Here is a 19,430-nt window from a genome sequence, read left to right on the forward strand (position 1 = left end):
GATAATGAGCTGAGCATAGCTCCTTTAAGATACAGCAACATAAGCTTGTTGACAAAAATGTCTCCTTGCTTGCAGTAGTTGGTATTATTATTCATATAAAATGTTATTCTGCAAACCAAGAACCTGTGAGATTAATATGATAAAAATATAATAGAGACACTTGACACCCCCCCCCCCCTCACCCCCAACCTACTCTTCTCATTTCCCAGGGTGTTAGTGAGGATTTGAGAGTAATGATGTCAGCAGTATTAAATCTGTCCTTTCCATCCGTCTGCACTTAAGTCCTTGCATATGGACATACCTAGAGATTAGCCCCAATATGTCCTATAACAGGCAAGCCAGTGAGCATAGGTGTGGAGACCAGCCAGCGTACAAACCCAGATTAGATCACCCAGAAGCTGCAGCCATGGGTGGCTGACTAGCATTTTGCTCATCGGTTTAAAATTGACCTCTGAGTAGACAGCCGCCAGCTTCTGCCTACAGGCTGCCCATGGGCCTCCTCCTGCCATAATGCAGGATCAGTCGTGGCAATCCACCACCCTCTCTTTTACTACATTAGGGCAAACCAAGGGCCTCTAGTGGTATGTAAAATACCACTGACAAGTCATCTGCTCTCTTCCACTTTTCTCCTAGTGTTAAGCAAATTGCATTTCTCCTGTAAATCAAACAAAGAGAATAATCTTCTGCTAATTAGTTAGGAGCTAGGTTTCACTTCTTATTTACCTAGCATTTCTATCCCATCCCCTCACCTAGTGCAATAATTAGAAACTGCCATCTTAAAAAGTGATGGATCATCATAAAATCTGACCCCCAGAACGAATGTGTTGCTCAAGACTTGCTCAAATGAGAAAAAAATAATCCCGAGGCAAGTTGTCAGACGCTATACGTGTGGATGAGTTAGCTGACCTTTCTCTATTACGAGCCAATATTAGCACAAGCCATTATAACCTATCAAAGCCTAATGCTTATAGCCAATGCTCAAGGGTCCTTGAGCCTCACAGCACTCTGGTTGTGAATTGTGTTCCCAGCACTATCTCCACCATTACAGACTGCACCGTGTCAGGGGTTCTGTTTAACCTTGTGCAATGAGTTCTCTCCCATACATCTATCACTACCGATCATATCCTCAAGGGTTAACCCTCCCTGCAGCGTGTGTCTGTAGGTGGTGTGGGTGTATATGTGTGTCTTGCTAACACTGAGAGGAAGATGCATTGTGCTGTTAATTATATAATCAATTTGATTAATTCTCAAAATGCAAATTAGTTAATTAAAGGACCTGAACTTATAGAATTACCACTGATTAGCTGGCTAAGCACTATCACTGCCCTATGGCTATACCCTTATTAAGCTACATTAACTGTACAATTTTCACTATGGCAGCCATTATAATACATGGATTATAGCTATTCAAAATAGTATGAAAAGAAGAAAAAAGAAAAACTAACATATAGTGTGCTTTCAGTCAACCAAGACGAGTAAAAAGAAGTAGTAATGTTCAGAGTAATGGGTGTTAGGCGGACAGAATCTTTAGCCAATTTGTGCTCACACTAACCTTAGCTGTTCAAAATGAATCTGGTCATTTAAGGCCACATTAATGGATTTTCAGGTGTCTGTTTTTCCACTCTCCGTTTGCCTGTTTGTCTCTTTAGTAAATAAAGCCTAGACTTTGTATTTCAGCTGCCCTCCCTATTCCTCTTTTCTCTAATCTCTCCCTCAGAGCCCCCGCTCTAGTGGGAGCTGGCTGATGTGAGACAGTAACAGGTACGTCAAGGAGTAGGAGAGCATGGTGGCTCATTTTGGCGCATGAGTCTGATGAAATTACATCAAGCAGCAGGGGGCAAATGAGCATTTACAGTATATTTGAGAGGTAGGCTATGTGTTTATGTGTGCGTGCATGCTCACATGTGTGCAGTGTGTTTTGTGCAGGGGAAGCATTAGATCCATCGGCATGAGTCTAGAAGCTTACAGGCAGCTTACAGAGCAGCGGGGAGTTTGAGGCAGGGGGTAGTGGAGAGGGAGGGGATGGGGGTAAGACATGAGAGGAAGGAGGGGTTGGTGGGGGGGGTGAGGAATGCTGGAGGGCTTGCAGAGGAATAGGGCACAGCTGGTTTTTAATTGAGTCTCCCGCCCCTACTACACCACTGTGTGTGCGTGTGTGCACACAAACTTACACATACACACACACTTATTTTTACTCAGCAATTTCCCAGCTGATGGCTCAGAGGAACTAAACACTCCGGTATGGCAGCAGCCTTCATATGAAACCCTCTACACGGGCTCTGTTTTGGTCGTGTGACTGATAAAGTCCTCCACCAATCAAGGCCTCTGACAGCTGTGTGCTCCCATGAATCTTAGCGCTCAGTCTCAGCGCGAGCCGAAACTGCCTGCCTCCTGCCTCACCACAGCTTGCAGTCTCAGCTGGGAAGACTGGAGTGGTTACACACAGAATTCAAACTTCCTCTTTTCCTGAATTTTACAGCTAGTTATGAGATATGACTCAGCATAATACATCACTTTAAGAACCAATTTTTACAAGAGAAGTTTGTGAGAGATTCTCTTCTTGGGCTATAACTTGCTCATTTACTTTAGTAGCCTATACGTCTTCTAAATTTGTTAAATTAAGTGATTTAACAGTGCTCTAATTTTTCATACAGTCAGGAGTCAGAGATTAATATTTCACTCCAACATCACTGAACAAAAAAGATATGCTGATATGCTGATTTGAGGATCAGTCTGTTACTTTCCCATCAGATACATATGAGCTATACTGCCTTACAAAATCAAATGTATTTTATATATATTGGTAAATTTGCATTTTGTGTGTTTCTCAACTTATCATAACTACAAACTGTCCCACTTTCATCAGGAGCATCAGAAAACATTCACTGCTCAGATGTAATTGTACATTTAACACTTCCAACCACCATTACTATTCTGTATTGGACTGTGCCCGGCAGTTTGTATACCGTAAATACATCTCTGTGTGATAACAAGGTCCATGGTTCAAATCCAGGGTACAGCTACTACACAAACTGTGAAAGACTCAGATTACAGTAAAAACATTGCCCCACAAAATAAAAGACTTTTCTGTTCTCATTGCAAACAACTTGAGTTCTTATTTCCATGATGCAGCCCAAGAACAAACAAGAACATTTCTTTGTTTTAATGAGTTGTGAGAAAATATGTGTGATGTACATTTTTGAAAAGAGGGTGCAGAGGGACTGGAGCACTAACTAGAATGCTGCTTTTCCCAGACTGTACCAAGGAAATAGTAACGTATTTCCTGTTCCAAGCCCCAAGTATAAAATAAGTTATATGATACAAATCCTCATCAACTTCCCGTACGTTTAAAACTCACCCATGTTTACGCTTTATGATATAATGATGCCATGATCTAGGCAATTATCTTTTTTTCCACTTGGGTGTGCACAGTAGTTGTTGCTTCCTGCATGTTATGGTTTTTACATTATAGGCGCCACTGTGGTGTAATGTATGCCGATGCTATTAGCAGTGTATGGATAAACATGGCAACAGTGCTTAAAATCCAGTTGATGCATTAAATTACTAATATCCTCTTGGTCCTACTTGGTTATTCTTGACCGCATCTGAATGCTGTCAGGAGCCCCTTTTGAGCTCTGCCCATGATTTTCCAATTTGAGTAGAGACACACACACACACACACAAATGCATAGATGCGCGTACACGCACATACATGTGGACCCACACAGATATGATGAGCCCATTGCGCTTCATCTACGCTGCTCTTTCACAGTGGAGCTGACACCACATGACTGCCACCTCATTAGAGGCTTTAGCCCGTGAGCTAACAGGCCACAGAGACAGTGGGCCATGCCACGTTTGCTAATTATAATAATAACAATAACACTGCCTTAGGATGCTACTTGCTTTTCTTTTCAATTAATTTTATCAGATGCACTCAAGGGAAAAGAAGTGGTAGAGGCAGAGGGAGGGGGTCAGCTGCCACACGCTGGCTCTATAGGAGGGAAATGATGTGTTTATTCTACATACTTTGGCCAGATGACAAGCTGTATAATTGCAGCCAAATAACAATGGTTAACCTGCTTTTGAGCAAATTAACAATTAACACATGACAATTCTGTGGATGTGACTGATATTACTTTGTACCACCAGTTGCAGATAGTCAAACTTGTGGTAATTTTCCAATAAAACAGCAGATACAGTTGTAGGTGCAATACAAAGAGTTTCTTTTAGCCCCTTGAGAGTGCTGATATTTGCCCAAAACGGGGAGGGCTTGTTCAGGTATGCTTAAGTGACAATGCAGTAGAGGGGGACCCATAAACAAGATGTTTCTGAATGGAAGCTGTGGCCATCTGTGAGCTATTGCTCTTTATATTCCTCAACTTTCCCCTGGATCAGAGTTCAACCTCTGTTATTTCATGTTATTATATCTGAAATAGATAGCAGTCATCCACACGTGCCAGATACTCTGCAGCTCCTAAATCTGTACATCAGCATAAAAATACACACTGACTCACAGCCAGATTGCTTTGTGATAATGTATTCAGGTATGATATGTATTTCTTGGAGAAATGTATTATTTATTTTGACACTTTTGTCAGCAGTATTACCATTTTTCAGCACATACTGTAACAAACGGGGTAAAACACTATTCTCACTCTGCCAGGGTGAGATTTCAGAACAAGAGCAATAACTCCAGTAGAATATTCTGCCTACATTGTCTTGTATAGAATTTAGACCTAGGCTAAAGAAATCTCAAAATATTGCAGCGTAGCTTAAAGCAGGGTTAAAGGTAATCACAACAATGCAATTAAACTAATGTGTTGTTTTGTGGTAGCACTCTGATATAACCAGTGCTGGGTAGGTTACTTGAATTACGTATTCAAATATTAAATATATGTCTAATGTCCATGTCTCTTTCTAATTACTAATTAGTGAAGGTAACATTAGCTGTTATTTCACTTTTGTTATTCACCACAGCTCCATCAATCCTCCACACCATCATGTTACATATTCTGTGAAGATATACAATACATTACCGTTTATCTAGCAGTTGGCCTATGTCTCAGAATTTACTGACCATCAGCAGCTAGTTTAATATAATAATTATAATAAGACATTGTGGTTATTGGTGAGAGTGCTCTGCACGTTTTCTTGAAATTAGGGGGCACAACCATCACTGGTGGATAATCATCTTCCTGGATAATGAAGAACTAGTTATATTAACAGGTGATATAAAGGCTTCACAAGTTTACAGTGTGTACAGTTTAAAAATAGATGCACTGACCTGAACGAAAGTCATAAAAACACATGACTAACAGGCGATTAAGGAGGCAGCATGTTTGAAATTTTACAGGGTCAAGAACAAGGCCAGTTTGAAGCAATTAACGATCCAGTAATGCTGTATATTCATTGTGGTCCTTAAGACAGTCCAAGAAGACCCATGTGTCATTTATATACAGCAGATGGCTGTGAAGAAAGACTGTTTCTGCTCTTAAGTTACACTGTTCTGCCACATTAAATGTCCTGCCAAGAGGGCCAGAGATAGTAAAGGATGTCTGTCAAAGGTAAATTACTGCAGCTCTCTGTGTTAACATCCTCTCGTTTTACTTTATCTCTCTTCCTTAAAACCACTAAGAAGCTATGACTTTTAAAAATAGGAGACATGCCAAAAATAATGTTTCTAGTCAGTTCCAGTAACCAAAGCAAAAAATTCAAAGAAGTAAAAACACACTCAAGGGGTCTGGTGATTAATGGGAAGCAAAGATGACGCATCCATCTGACTGAACCAAGAAGGGGAGAGAGGGATAAAAAAAAAATACTGTAAGGAACAAAAATCTATAATTAAGTAAATTAAGCCCTGTCTTATTTGCATGATCTCAATTAATGTGCAGTCCATGTAGCGGCAACAGGCACCCCACCAGAAATCAAATTAGCAGAGATGAGACGGCATCTGTCTTTGGCTCCCATGTCCCTCTGGACTGGCAAGGATGGCAGGGCTGGCTCCAAACAGCCCATTGTTTTCACAAGAGCTTGATGAATGGGTGGATGACAGCATGCTGTATGTCAGTCACAGAGACAAACTTACTTTGTTTGAACGCAGCACAGCCGACATATTAGAGAACAAGATGGTGATTTAATTAACTGCCACACTGTCAAGTTATTGTATATGTGAGTGGTTGTGGCAATGCAAGTCTGAGCCTATTTGATCTGAAAGAAAGTAATGTTTTGTTTCAGATCCCATGGGTTCAGGTATCACGCTTTGAAAACAAAAGTTTGTGATAGGTTATCTGCATAGATTAGCCACTGATAAGCAGTTTGTCATCCAACAGGGCTTTTTCACAGCAGACAGTTTGACTTGCCATAGTATTAAAAACACAGGTGTTAAAGTGACATTAACCAAGACCCAGTTCCATTCAAGTGTCACAGTCAACTATGACAGTAATTCATATTCAATAGGAATTCAGCCATCATGTCAAAATGTCTTATATGAAAAAAGGTCTATTGTCAACTTCTATTCAATTTGGAATTATTCAGTCTCTTTTAAATTTTATACAAGCACATATTGAAATGAATCAGAGATCAGTCACAGACTATAAAGCCAAAATATGACCCTGAGTTTAAACTGACTTTCATGAACAAAGAAAACATTAATTTCAAATGTAAAAATCTGAATGTTTAAGTGTTTTTTTAGCAACTTTTGACTGACAAGCTTCTCCAACACATTCATTTGAAGAGCTGTAAAGTGAGACAGATGGAATTACAAAAAGGTGTTTGTGCTCGTATTTGTACATGTGTGAATGTGCTTGCAGTGATGTATGTATTCTACAACTCATAAAGTACATGCTAGTGAAGCAAACTGTATTGTATGATGCCATTGTGTACCTCAGCACAGCGTGACACTGTTTGTTCTCATTTACTGTCCATGTGTGTGCTCACAGGTATATCTGTATTTGTGTGTACACAAGCACACTGTGTGCTTGTTTGTATGTCTGTGTGACTGGTGCTGAATTTAGCGGATCTGCCCCCACCCCCCCATGGAAATAGGCCAATTTTCTCTGTGAGGCGTCTTGTGACTGCTTTGAAAGAGAAGATGGAGATTCCTTCTAGTTCCAGCTTGGCCAGTAAATGGCGCATGTCTCCTCCCATCAATCACAGAGCTGCACTAACAGACAGCTGGCTGGCTAATATACACCTCCATTAGGAGTCTCTGCTCCTCACTGAAAATCACTGGCATCTGAATAGATACTCCAAGTATATGGGGGACTTGTCCTGAGGCAGATTTGCCTACCTCTTCAAGCTGAAGGTGTGAATGAGTGTCAGGATTTCAGTTAACAGCTTTTCAACCTCAAACACAGGCAACTAACATCACTGGCAGCAGGGAATTACACTGCAGCAACTGATGGCTGAAACCTTGGATGTAAATCTTTAAAATGCTGAAATTTTATTCTAATATCAGACTTTAAGTCAAAACTTTTACTTTTGTATAATTATTACTTACATAAACACAAGTAGGGCAAGTCATTTAAATTATTTAGTGGCACAGTAAATATTTTATATATACAGTATATCCTCCTACTTCAATGCTATTACAGTTTTCTTTAATGAGGTCTGTGATGACCCCATCGACTATGTCTGCCTGAGCGATGCTGTGTTTGCAAAGTGTGGGCAAAGTTGGGTGAGTGAAATCTGTAACATTTAATAATGGATTTTAGAAAAGGCTGTCTTTCCAAGGTAGTAAAAATCATTCTGGTGCCTCCTCAACAGTCTCCTTAGCCTCTTTATTCTGCTTGTTGTTGTTTTTTTTTAATGAAACTGATATAAAAAGGTTTTAAATATGCACAAAGTGATTACATACATTGTTACAATGATGAAAGACTGGGGCTAAAACTAAGTACTACATTAAGAATAAAAAAATATTTAAATAACACAGTGAGCAAAACGCTTCACTGCTCATTTTCATCGTGTAGTACCTGATTTTCTGGCCACTTCGTAGCAGCAGGAAGCATTGACATATCATCATTAAGTCAATATGGTGAACTTGTTGCTTATTTACACATTCTTTTTACAGCCTGGTGAATGTAAGGCCAATATACACCCTCCTTTTAACTAACTTTTGGTCTCCACTGTGCTCTCCACCAATAATATAATCAGGCACTTCAGCTGTCAAATGCTCCACTATGTTCACTATCTAAATGCTACTCGTGTCTGTTTAGGTTTGGTGTTGAGCAAGTAATGCACAGTGGGTTTTTAGAGCTTTTTCGCTGAAAATAGCTGCGTGCCTCAGCTGAAAGCGACATTATGAGAGCAGTGAGAGTGAACTGAAACAGTACATATACAGACAGGACAGCTAAACAATGAGCTGAAACTCACTATAAAGCTCCACACAGCTGAGCTTAGCTGCAAATTTGGATCACCGCAAGTGACCTCTTTCACACTGGCACAGTATTTTAACATTGTTATTGTTATTGTAAAACACTGGTTGTAGCCACAACAAAATCCTTCACTTTTTTTTTTTTTTTAAAAGAATGACTGATGTGTTTGGCAAATGTAAAGCTATACAATGCAGAGAGTAAACCCAACCAATAAAGAGCAGCTCTAAATTTTGATATATCAGTACCTTGGCTCATACAGGGTGGATGTTTCAGTCCTGTAAAGGTATTTTTTAATGTAACCATGCCACAAAATAGTGTAGTTATCTAATGACAGGCACCTTGCCTTTGGAAATAACACCAGGCTGCTACTGTGAGTAGTAAGCTATTTAGTCAGACATGCTAACATTTGTAGCTTACTTTATGGCAGATAAACACAAAGTTGAATTTATTACTTGCACTTTTATGCACAGTGTTTCAGCATATAGAGAAATCCAAAGCTCAGAAGACCTGTGCTGACTAGTTACAGTTGCTGAACAATGATTGGACAATCTCTGTTCAAGATTTAGAAAACAGTTAACAGTCAGTTAAAGGCTAGAGATATTCAAATGTGTGCTACAAAGAAGATACCCGAGTAGAAACATTTAACTATTCTGCAGTATTGGCATAATAAGAACAAAAATAATGATAATTTCTGTTTGGGGTGAAGTGCTGTATTACTTCATGACAACATTTTTTAAGAATCAGTGGTTACTGGGTCAAGACAAAACAATAGAGTATGTGCTGTGATGAAGGAGAGATGTGTATTGACTGTCACACATCAGCCACATCAAACAGCCTTCATTACTCTTTCACATAAAATAAAGACACAGAAAAAGGAAACAAACAGCAATTTCATCGCTGTTCTTATGAAGTGTGCAATCTGTGAGAAGACACAATGAACACTCAGCCAATCAATACTTCCCCTTTCTTCCTGCTGTCTCTCAGTAATATATTGGAAATGGAGTTAGAAAGATTGATTCTGTACATAGCGCTACAGGCCAAAGGAAAATTAAATGAAAATGTAAATGAAGACTGCTATATTTGGTGTGTTTTCTCCCTCAACTTGTTACCCTGCTCTGAGGCCTCTGCCATAGCCATTTGGAATTTGGTTAATTTGCTATTTCTCCCCATGAATAAATTCACAGAGAGAGACTGAAAGACAGGATGGGAGGGGGAAAGAAGGTGGTGGTTGGATGGTTAGATTGAGATTGTAATCATTATTAAACATTATTAATGCATAATGTTAGCCATGTGCTGCTGTTAGGAAGAGAGCACAAGTAACAGCCATCGATTTAGGAGAGGAGGATATGGCTGACAGCACAAAAGAGGAGAAAAACTTCATGGAAAGGTCAGCAAGCTATTTCAGAAACTGACAAAAAAAAACATGCATCTGCCACACAAACTTGTACAGACACACACACAAGTTCAAGGCACACACAGACGCACACATAGATAGACACACAGGCAAACAATCACCTTTCCTCAGGGTGAAGGAAAACTGTTCTTCAGCTCTCTACAGCCACTCAAGTTGTCGGAAATGGCTTTGGGCTAAGAATGAAAAACTTTAAACTCAAGGAACCTTTTGTTGTAGCACGAAGGTTAATGTCTGATCCATACAAACTGTGAAATGGCTGGAGTTTCTAATACAGTTTTCTTTTAGCTGAATAGATCAATTGTTTGGTCTCAACGAATGTCTCTCTACATCGATATGAAAAAATATTAGGTCTAAGTTCTAGGACATGAGTGATGATAAACAGTAAAATTGCTTTTTCAAGTTACTTTTCCTTGATGATTTTCTCTGGCCCCTGATCCTCTAAGAATTCCCTCTCAATTTAAGAGGGCCTCCTGTGCCCTCAAACAGCAATCAAACTTTGTCAGAGAAGTAAATTTTCTAAAAACCTGCTGATTACATGCCACTGGATTTCTATAGTTAGTTCAATAATAAAATTACTTTACATTTCAAAGAAAGTGCCATTAATATTTGATTACTGATTGATATTGTTTTTGTTACACATCCCGGACAAACTGCTGGAGTTTTTCATACGACAAGACTTAAGCCTATAGCAACGCTAGCAGTTCTATTCAGTACATTGAGCTAACTGCTTACATGTCAGCATGCTAACACGCTGACAATGACAACACTTTTGTTTAACAGGTATACTGTTAACCATGTTTTAAGTTTTGCATGTTAGTATGTTAACACTGCTACAGCTGAGGTTGCAGGTATCTTTTTGCAGCAGTAAGAAAAAGTTAAGGGACCACCATAAGTATTAGAATTAATCCTTTGGTAAATCTGTACCAAATTTTGTGCCAATCCATCCAGTAACTATTGAGATATTTCACTAGATAAAACGTTGACCTGCTGGTGGCGCAAGATGAAAAGTCAAAGGATCACCAAAGGCATTCAGGTATTTATCTATGGGGATCATGAACGTCTATACCAAATGTTGTGGTAATCCATCTGATAGTTGTTAAGGTATTTCAGCCTAGATCAAAGTGGTGGACCGACTGACAGGCCATCCTGAGGGGTGACCTCACCTGCATAGCTAAAAATTACACCAGGGATGTAGTACAGGTTGGTACAACACTTTAAAAGTCACAAAAATGTGATATTACCCATGAAATCTTTAGCAGGAAATCTCTGTTCTGATACCGACGACATTTTGAAAGAAACCTTCTCAACCCTACCAATACATAATTCTTATTTCAGGCTCAGACAGTTTCATCTGGTTTAGCACATTAACATTTTCCAGGTAGATTCACTCTGACTAATCCTCTTCACATGGTCTGTGGCAGGCCTTCAGTGAGCGCCCCTACAGCCTGCTCTGTGAGAAGAGAGATCTGCAGATGACAGTCTGCTATAATACCTCATATGATGGTGTTGTTTGTCTAGATTAAAACCCCTCAGTGTTGTATTGTAAGAAACTGTTCTTCCATTTAAAACCTGTATAATCCCTGGGGGAAGGTGACAGGCCTATAATAGTGGAGCACAGATCCCTGGCGTTGATGTATACAATAGTCTTAACCTCACACATCTCTATTAGTGTGTCCACTGACACAGGCATTACAATCCCCCATGGGAAGTCAACTAAGATAAACAGTGGAGAGAAGCAGACCCGACGCTTATGCTTCAAATATAGTCGCTCATTTTTCAAAACACAGCAGGTGGCGATACTTCAAATATGATAGGGCATCTGTCTGATTCTGAGTTAGTTCCATTTAATCTCATGGCTATTTTGCAGAAACTTGCCGCATAACAAAACAAAAGACAAAAAATGTCACATAAAAAATATGTGCATCATCTGTGAAAGACAGACAGAGTGCACATGTGGGTGCATGTGAGTGTGTGTCTTTGTAATGATAAGTTAGGAGTCTGTGGGGATGCATACAGACTTTGATATGCAGCGGGGACACACATTAGTTATGTGTATGGCGATCTGCATGTGTTATGTGTCTGTGTGTGGGCGATGGTGCCTTTGACTGTGGCACAAACCTGTGTATCTGTGTGGGGCCTTGAGTGTTGGAAAATTGGCCTAACATCTGTGAGGATGTAAGACGACTTTTATCCGCGGCGGGGACATGGAGGGGATCATAGAAGCCCAGAGGGAGGCCAAGGGTTTCTAGTTGAGTCCAGATTGGGAGGACCAGTGAAAGAAAAAGTGTGTGTGTGTGTGTGTGGGGGGTGGGGGGGGGGGGGGGGGGGGGGGGGGAGTCAGAGAGAAGTTCCACTCGGGGGCTCTTTTTTAGGGCTGCGATGAGCGGTGGAGCAGAGGGAGGGATCTGGCTTTCGTACACAGATATACTTCCCTCCCTCATACACCAGCCTCCCACTCTGATCTCCCCTGGCTTGTCCCCAGTAGTATTTCAGCCGAGAGAAAAAGGGTGTGTGTATGTGTGTGTGTCTGTGTGTTGGAGCGAGGAGGGGATGGGTTCTGCCTTATTTGCTAACACGGTCCAGCCCAACAGAAGGCAAATCACATTCTGTGGGGGTGCCTGTCCTGTTCCCATGGCAGAATTTGTTCGCTTTGTGCCACTCGACAATAAATCACGCACCCATCCCCCCACCCCACCCCCCTCTGAAGGTTTGGACATGCCAGTGCTGGCAACTAAAACAAGCACTTCACTCACTCTGATTTATTCCTCCTATTGCACGGAGGAGAAGAGGAGGTGCTAACTGGGTCCCTGGGAATGGTGAGAAGAAGGTGCTTGCATGCCTGCATGTGTGTCTGTGTATGTGCTCATGTATCCCTCCTTAAATTGTACATAGTAGGGAAGAGAGACAGAGAGAAAGAGGACAAATGGAGAGGTCTGTTATTCTAAGTTTAGACCACCCTGATATCTTTTTGCTGCCCCACAAGGTAGCTGCTATGTGGGGTTGGCACACACGTCTGAGTCTGGCTCTGCACTGAACTCACCCTGGCACCTGTGGCGGCTGGAACAAGACCTCCTCCAAACACAAAATTAAGAGCCACACACGCAGGCGTGAGTGCACATGCAGAGACACGCACACACACACTGAAATGGGCATGACTGAGTTGATGTGTCTGAGACAGGGCTTCCTCCAGATACCAAATTAATCAGCAGGCTGGAAGATGCAAATGACTGGCCTACATGGAACCAGCAGCATGAAGCCAGAACTCACACAGCACCACAGACAGATGGCCTGCAGGACCACACCAGCGCTCACATACCTCTCTCATTCTACATCTCTCCTGCTCAATGTGTGCCATTGCTCTCATCACTTCCTCATTCTATCTCTGTCTTTTTCTTTGTCTAACTCACTTTATTCTTCTCCATCTGTGGCTCTAGTTCATTTTCCGTCTCTTTCTTCCTCTCCATCCATCTGTCTACCTTTCCTTCGGTCTCTCCTCACTTATTCTCTAACTAAATGTCCACAACTTCAAGGTCCCAGAGGCGCACCTGTCGACCATCTTGCAAACACAAACAGCACAAAACTATATCAATTAAAATCTAACCAGACAGTTATGCTTTTGGTTCAAATGAGGCGATGTAAAGTTAATCAGATTGTTTTCCTCTGCTTGCCCTTTCGGACTCTTTCTAGCAGGCTGCAGCACAACTAGCACAGTGCAGGAGGCAGAGAGCAGAGTCTCTGACCTATTTAGGAAACTGGCAAGAGAGCAGCCAGGGAACATCAAAATACTTCAAAGGCTCCCTTTGAATCCATCGTTACGCCCAACTTAGTGTGAGCGCGTGCACACACAGTCACACGCGCAAAAACACACACGCATGCAAGCATGCCGCCTCCGTGCGTACACAAACTTCATCAGCCAGCCTACACTCTCTCATATACACACAGTCGCTTGCACACACACACACACATACACACATACACACAGCTCCCCCGATATATTCCGTCTGAGCTCTTGAACTGTGTCCCACATTGCTAAGTACGGAGAAGTCGGAGAAATCACATTAAACGGTGGGTCTGCCACCAGCATCATGACTCAGGCTGCACCATGGAAATTCTGTCCCTGACCCAGCTGTATAACATCTCTTTGCCCTTCATATATATATATATATGTACACACACACGCAGGGGTAAAAACAAAATTTTTTTTTACAACTGATATAGAAACTAAACTTAAACAGTACTGTGCACAGTGGGCTACAGACAAGGAAATGTATTGGAAAAATATGGGGATTTGTAATTGGTTTAAATTTTTAACTAAAAAGCCACAGCACTTTATACAGAGTATGTTCAACTAATTACCAGTGTTATTTTTAGCCTAAAACAAACTCGATGCTTGACACCACACAGCATGCATGAGCCTGAGCAGGTTTCAGAACTGTGGACAGCTCCTGTGCTACATCAGTTGGTCAGGACCTTGGACAGCACCACCAAACAGACACCACAACCTTGGGAAGCAGCAGCAGCCTGTGTGTGTGTGTGTGTGTGTGTGTGTATTTTCAGACTTCTCTTTTTGTGACATTCCCAACACAAAAGCATATTTACCGCTTTGAATTAGACAGCTGAATGCTGTGTGTGCTTGCGCTCCTCCTGCCCTTATGTAACTTTCACTTCTGACACCTGGACCTCAGATAGCAGATTGATAGAAATGAGATGGGATTCAACAGATGACAAATGGACAGGCTGAGGAAAAAGGGGACATAAATGTAGGAAGTCTTTGAGCAGTTTTTGTATCCATTTAGGCATGTGTGTGAACCGTTTTGCCCAAGGGGCACTCTTCCATGTGCTTACTTCTGAGTATTTGTGTGTGTGTGGGCAAGTACAAATAATGGGACATACCAGAGGCTTTGTTTGAGGTCACACCACGATGCCTGTTTACAGCTTGAAAATGTGTGTGTGCATGTGTGTGTTGAATGATTACTTTCTCATTTTTCATAGTTTAGGTCAGTATGTTTGTGTATGAGAGAGAAGGTGGAGGAAAACAGAAGGAAAGAAATGCATGTCCGTAGAGCATCTTTTTGTGCATGTGAATTTGTGCTTATTTGTGTGCACTGCATTGTACTGGAGGGCATTTCTTTACACAGCGTTCCTGTGCCTTGGAGCATTAAATCAATGGTAGACAGAGCAGAAAGCATTAGTGGGCCTTTTAGTTTACTGAAAATGTCAACAGGACAATATAGGCGCTGTGCTACTTGCTGGTTATTTAGCATGCAGGTCGGTCAGGACAAACTCTATATTTGTTTCTGTGAATGTACCTGCATGTGTGAGTGCTTGTAGTGCAAAGAGAGGATGACAGAAAAAGAAAAAAGAAAACAATCAAGTTTATTTGTGTTCGTCTATGTCCAAGGAGTGTTTGCATCAGAGATTTTTGGTGGTAACTGGAGCAAGCCCAAATGGACCCCATGGTTGTTAGGGAGAATGCTGCATCCTGCTGAGAGGGATCTGGGACAAAGGAGGGGGCTACATGGCCTTAGGTGGCAGGGACTGAGGGGTGTCTCCGGGTAACATGGAAGATAAGTGGGTACTCTGGGGTGAACGGCTGGGATCATGAATGTATTCAGGACATTGGAAATAAGGGGAGTGTATGTAGCATGGTATAGCAGTGTGGGACCATTTGATCCAAGGGGCACAAATTCTTGATAAAGAGAGGAAGAATGTTTTGGCCAGATTGTGCAACTAGGAGGTAATTGGAAGGCTGGTAAAGGCTGTATTTTTGTGTAAGTAGTGGGAGTCAAAAATACATACCATTCCACAAATACAGAAACCAAAGCAGTTTATAGTTTTATGTCACAAAAATCAAGGGGCTATGTTTGCTTCATCACTTGCAAAGTAGTGTACTCTATAAAACATTGTTACTGAACACGCACATCACTTTCTAAAAATGATGGATTGTTTTTACAATAAACTTTAATGAAAGAATACCACTATAAAAAGAGCAGGGCAACCTTTATGTAATTGTAGAGGTAAGTTATTATGCAGACTGTTGTATTTAAAGCACATTTTAACACTCCAATGTATCAGTTAATATCCCTTCCCTTTTGATCATGTAATATCAAACAACTTCCACTTAACATTCTCATTTTTCTCCCCATATGACTAATTTTTGTGCTTTCTTAAGACCATTTTTTTAATCACAGGATGATAGAGCACTTTTAAAATTAGCATTAGCTCTACATTAAAGTCTGCTATCATGCTTATGTGCATATGTGTGTCTGTGTGTGTGCACTAGCTCAATGTGTGAGTGTCAGTGTGAAATTTTAAGTGTGGGGCACAATTTAGTGCAGAGGTAATGCAAACTGATGTTCATTATTTAAAATGCATAAATCTGACCACTTTATTTAAATTAAAGCCTAAACTCTGGTAGGGGACCTCCCTCTGCTTTCTGCACTGGTGCAAGGGGGATGAATAATCAGGGAGAAGCTCATAAAACATACTGCAATGTGACTGAATTTACACCTTTAGCTGTTACCACTACATATTAAAGCATGTGTCAGGAGACCATTTCTTAATTTTGCCCCAAGGGTAATGAAGTCATTGCTTAACAGATCTACATTTAATGTTAACCACTTTGAAGAAATTTTGCTTTTGTAATTTTTGTACCATGTCTGCTGAGCTAAATTGTACACAAAAGAGACATTCGAGGAATGTTGCTCCTACAATGTTATATTAGTACAAAGTATAATCTGTAGAATCTGTCAATACTGGACATTCTTCTGCTCAGACCTCAGACTGGGATATTCTAGGCAAGAAAGGTGCATGACTAAACTTCCTACTACCACAATACTGATCATTACAAATGTGCCTCTGAGCAACACACTTAAAGGATTAATCACAAAAAGACCAAAATCAACGACTTGATCCTACTAATAAGCATTGTCTGTATCTGTGTAACTGTAATCTTTGATACTGTATAGCTTATGATCCATAGATCATTGCCCCAAAACTATTAAGAAGACACTAATGAGACACAAAGCACTAGCATCTTCTTTCATTAAGTTGAACATTGGCACTGTAGTTTATTTTGAGTCAATCCCACCCACACCATCCTAAATCTACAGATAAAAATAGTCCTCAACAAATGTACAATTTACTCCTGTTTCAGTAACATTTGCTAAAAACTACAGTGCCTCACTGTTGTCTGTAAATGTATTTGTAACTTTTTCAACAGATGTATTACCTTCATGTATTTAGTAGGAACAAATGGTGTCGGGGCTGAGAGCCATAAACAGGCTGAGGAAGTCAGAAAGTACTGACATGCAGGCTAACACATTGCTGGTTTTGGTCTTATCATGAGATTTGTTGACAGTAAGAAAAATATAGAATAAGCCAGCCTGATCCTGTAACCACAAAACCGCAGTGCTGCTGCTGCCCATACTGTGAGGTACTGTGGTCGTACAAAGCAACACCCAGGTGTAAACAGCATGTGACTGTATGAATACAAAACAGGACTATGCTGGAGAAAAGTATTACTGTATTGTATCTGTTCAGCAAACCTTTCCTTGATAAATAAATGTTTTGAGTGAAATTCCGGCAATGAAACAATCAGCAGATTATGGCTATCAGGTTTTAATTGCTTCCCTTTGGAAATGAAGAAATTGATAAGACAGCACGGCTGAAAATATTGGCATGTCTAAGCGGACACACAGTCAGTATCATGCAGCTGTAGTGAGAAGGGGAGTGCTTTCGCTTCCAAGTCTCTCGCAAATCAATTGGCTGATGGATAACATGTCTTTTGTGAAATGGACTGGTCGGCCTGTCTCACTCTTGAAGAAATTGCTTTTGAACAGCAAAATGGCAGTTTGAACCGTCGTCATGGATTCTCCAGACTCTGTCATTTGTAATATTATGGTTTGGTTGAAGAGTACACTCGGCAAGATAATAGGTTGAACCCTCAACTAATCTCAAAATAAATTAACTCATTTTCCAAAAAAATAAAAAGCGAAACTGCAAGACTTCATGCAGCTAAATGCTTTGTCATAGTCACTGATTTTCAGTTTGCTCAAGACACAAAGACAAAAAAAAAAAACACACAATTTTGTCTCTTCACACACACAGCTGCCACAGCTGGCTGATGGGATAAGGGCAGACACAGGTAGGCCAGGCTAGGCTCTATGCCATGGCTCCCAGCTCCGGGGCAGTAGTGTGTCTCACAACATGGAGGACAGGGGAGCAGGCAGGAGCGAGAGCCACTGCTACACTATATCCCTGGGCTGTGTGGCATGGCAAACACTGCCACAGCCCTGACATCAGCCCTGGCCAAAGATGATGGCTTAGTGCCCCAGCTGGAGGCCTCTGCCTCAGCTATTCACTTCAGCCGAACACCTCCAGAGCCTGCTTCATCCATGGCACGAGGCCCTGTACTTAACACTTACACAATACAACCCTCTACCCCCAGAACTAGACAATACTAGCTGGCTGGATGAATTAAAAAACATACCAAGCACAAACTGATACAAGTTTTAAGGAGTAGGTGAGATGAATAAGAAACACTGAAAATTAGAGCCAGATACGGGTTTTCACGCCTTGGGCTACAAGTCTGCCGTCGACCTCCATCCCCTCCTTCCAGACACTCGCCGTCAATGTAAGTTTCAGGCAGACCCTAGCCTCTAGGGTAAGGCCCCTCTGCATGCATACAGACGAACCCATAAGCAGGCCATTTATTCCCATTACACACCGCAGACTCATGTTTGACAGTATGTGGGCAGATTGCTCTAACAATATATCCTTTAGACCATCTTTGAAAAATGTGTGCACTTCTACCACCCACACACTGTTCAAAAACATCTTGCTATTTTAGTTACCTACAGTGCAGAACACAAACATATTTAAAGTACTGTGTGATAAATATACACTCCTTTTTTTCCCTTGTCAGGGTTGGATACGGTGTGCTTATCTTCTGTGAGCCAAAATTTTAGAGGAGAAAATATAGCCTGTGGCTGCTTTATAACAAAACGGCCCAATGGCTGACCACAATACAAACAGGTAGAGAATGGCAGTAAACACAAATAACATAACCAGTGCAAGAACTGGGAGGATAAAAAGTTTACCTGCACAAAATGCAATGGCCTTTAAAAAAGAGAAAATAGAAGAGTCATACGAAAGCTAGAATCAAAACTAGAGACCAGGATAGAAAGACAGATACTGATAGAGGGGTGAGAGAGAGCGTGAACAAGTGAGAGCAAGAGTAGGGTGAAGCTGGGCTGAGTGGGGTGGGTGGTGGGGGAAGAGCAAGTGTAAACATCAGCTGATTGAGTGGAGGCCGAACCAGGAGGAACAGTGAGCTATGTGTGCTACAGAGCAGCTCTGCCACTGAGAGAGGAGGAGAGTCAGCCAGCATGTGCGTCACACACACAGATGCACACACACTCTGAGAAAGACACATTGAATAGGGTCCTCAGAGCCAATGTTTCCTCCTTTCCTTTAGTCTCCTTGAACTGTCGCTATCTTGCCTCACACTGGAACCACAAGACACTGCTGAGGGAATGACACTTTGCTTATCCCCTGCAATACCCGCTTGAGAGCTGTGTTTGTGTGTGTTTGTGTGTGTGTGTGTGTGTGTGTGTGTGCAAGAGCAACTTGGTAACTAG

General features: G+C 41.3%; 1 protein-coding gene across 3 annotated transcripts in view; it reads right to left on the minus strand.

The window, feature by feature from the left end:
* The window catches only part of tenm2a (teneurin transmembrane protein 2a), a 221,344-nt gene that overhangs the window by 199,177 nt on the left and 2,737 nt on the right, over positions 1-19,430 (minus strand). The gene's annotated exons all lie outside the window — the stretch shown is intronic.

This window comes from Lates calcarifer, linkage group LG8 (assembly GCF_001640805.2).
Source record: "Lates calcarifer isolate ASB-BC8 linkage group LG8, TLL_Latcal_v3, whole genome shotgun sequence".
NCBI classification, from domain to species: Eukaryota; Metazoa; Chordata; class Actinopteri; family Centropomidae; genus Lates; species Lates calcarifer.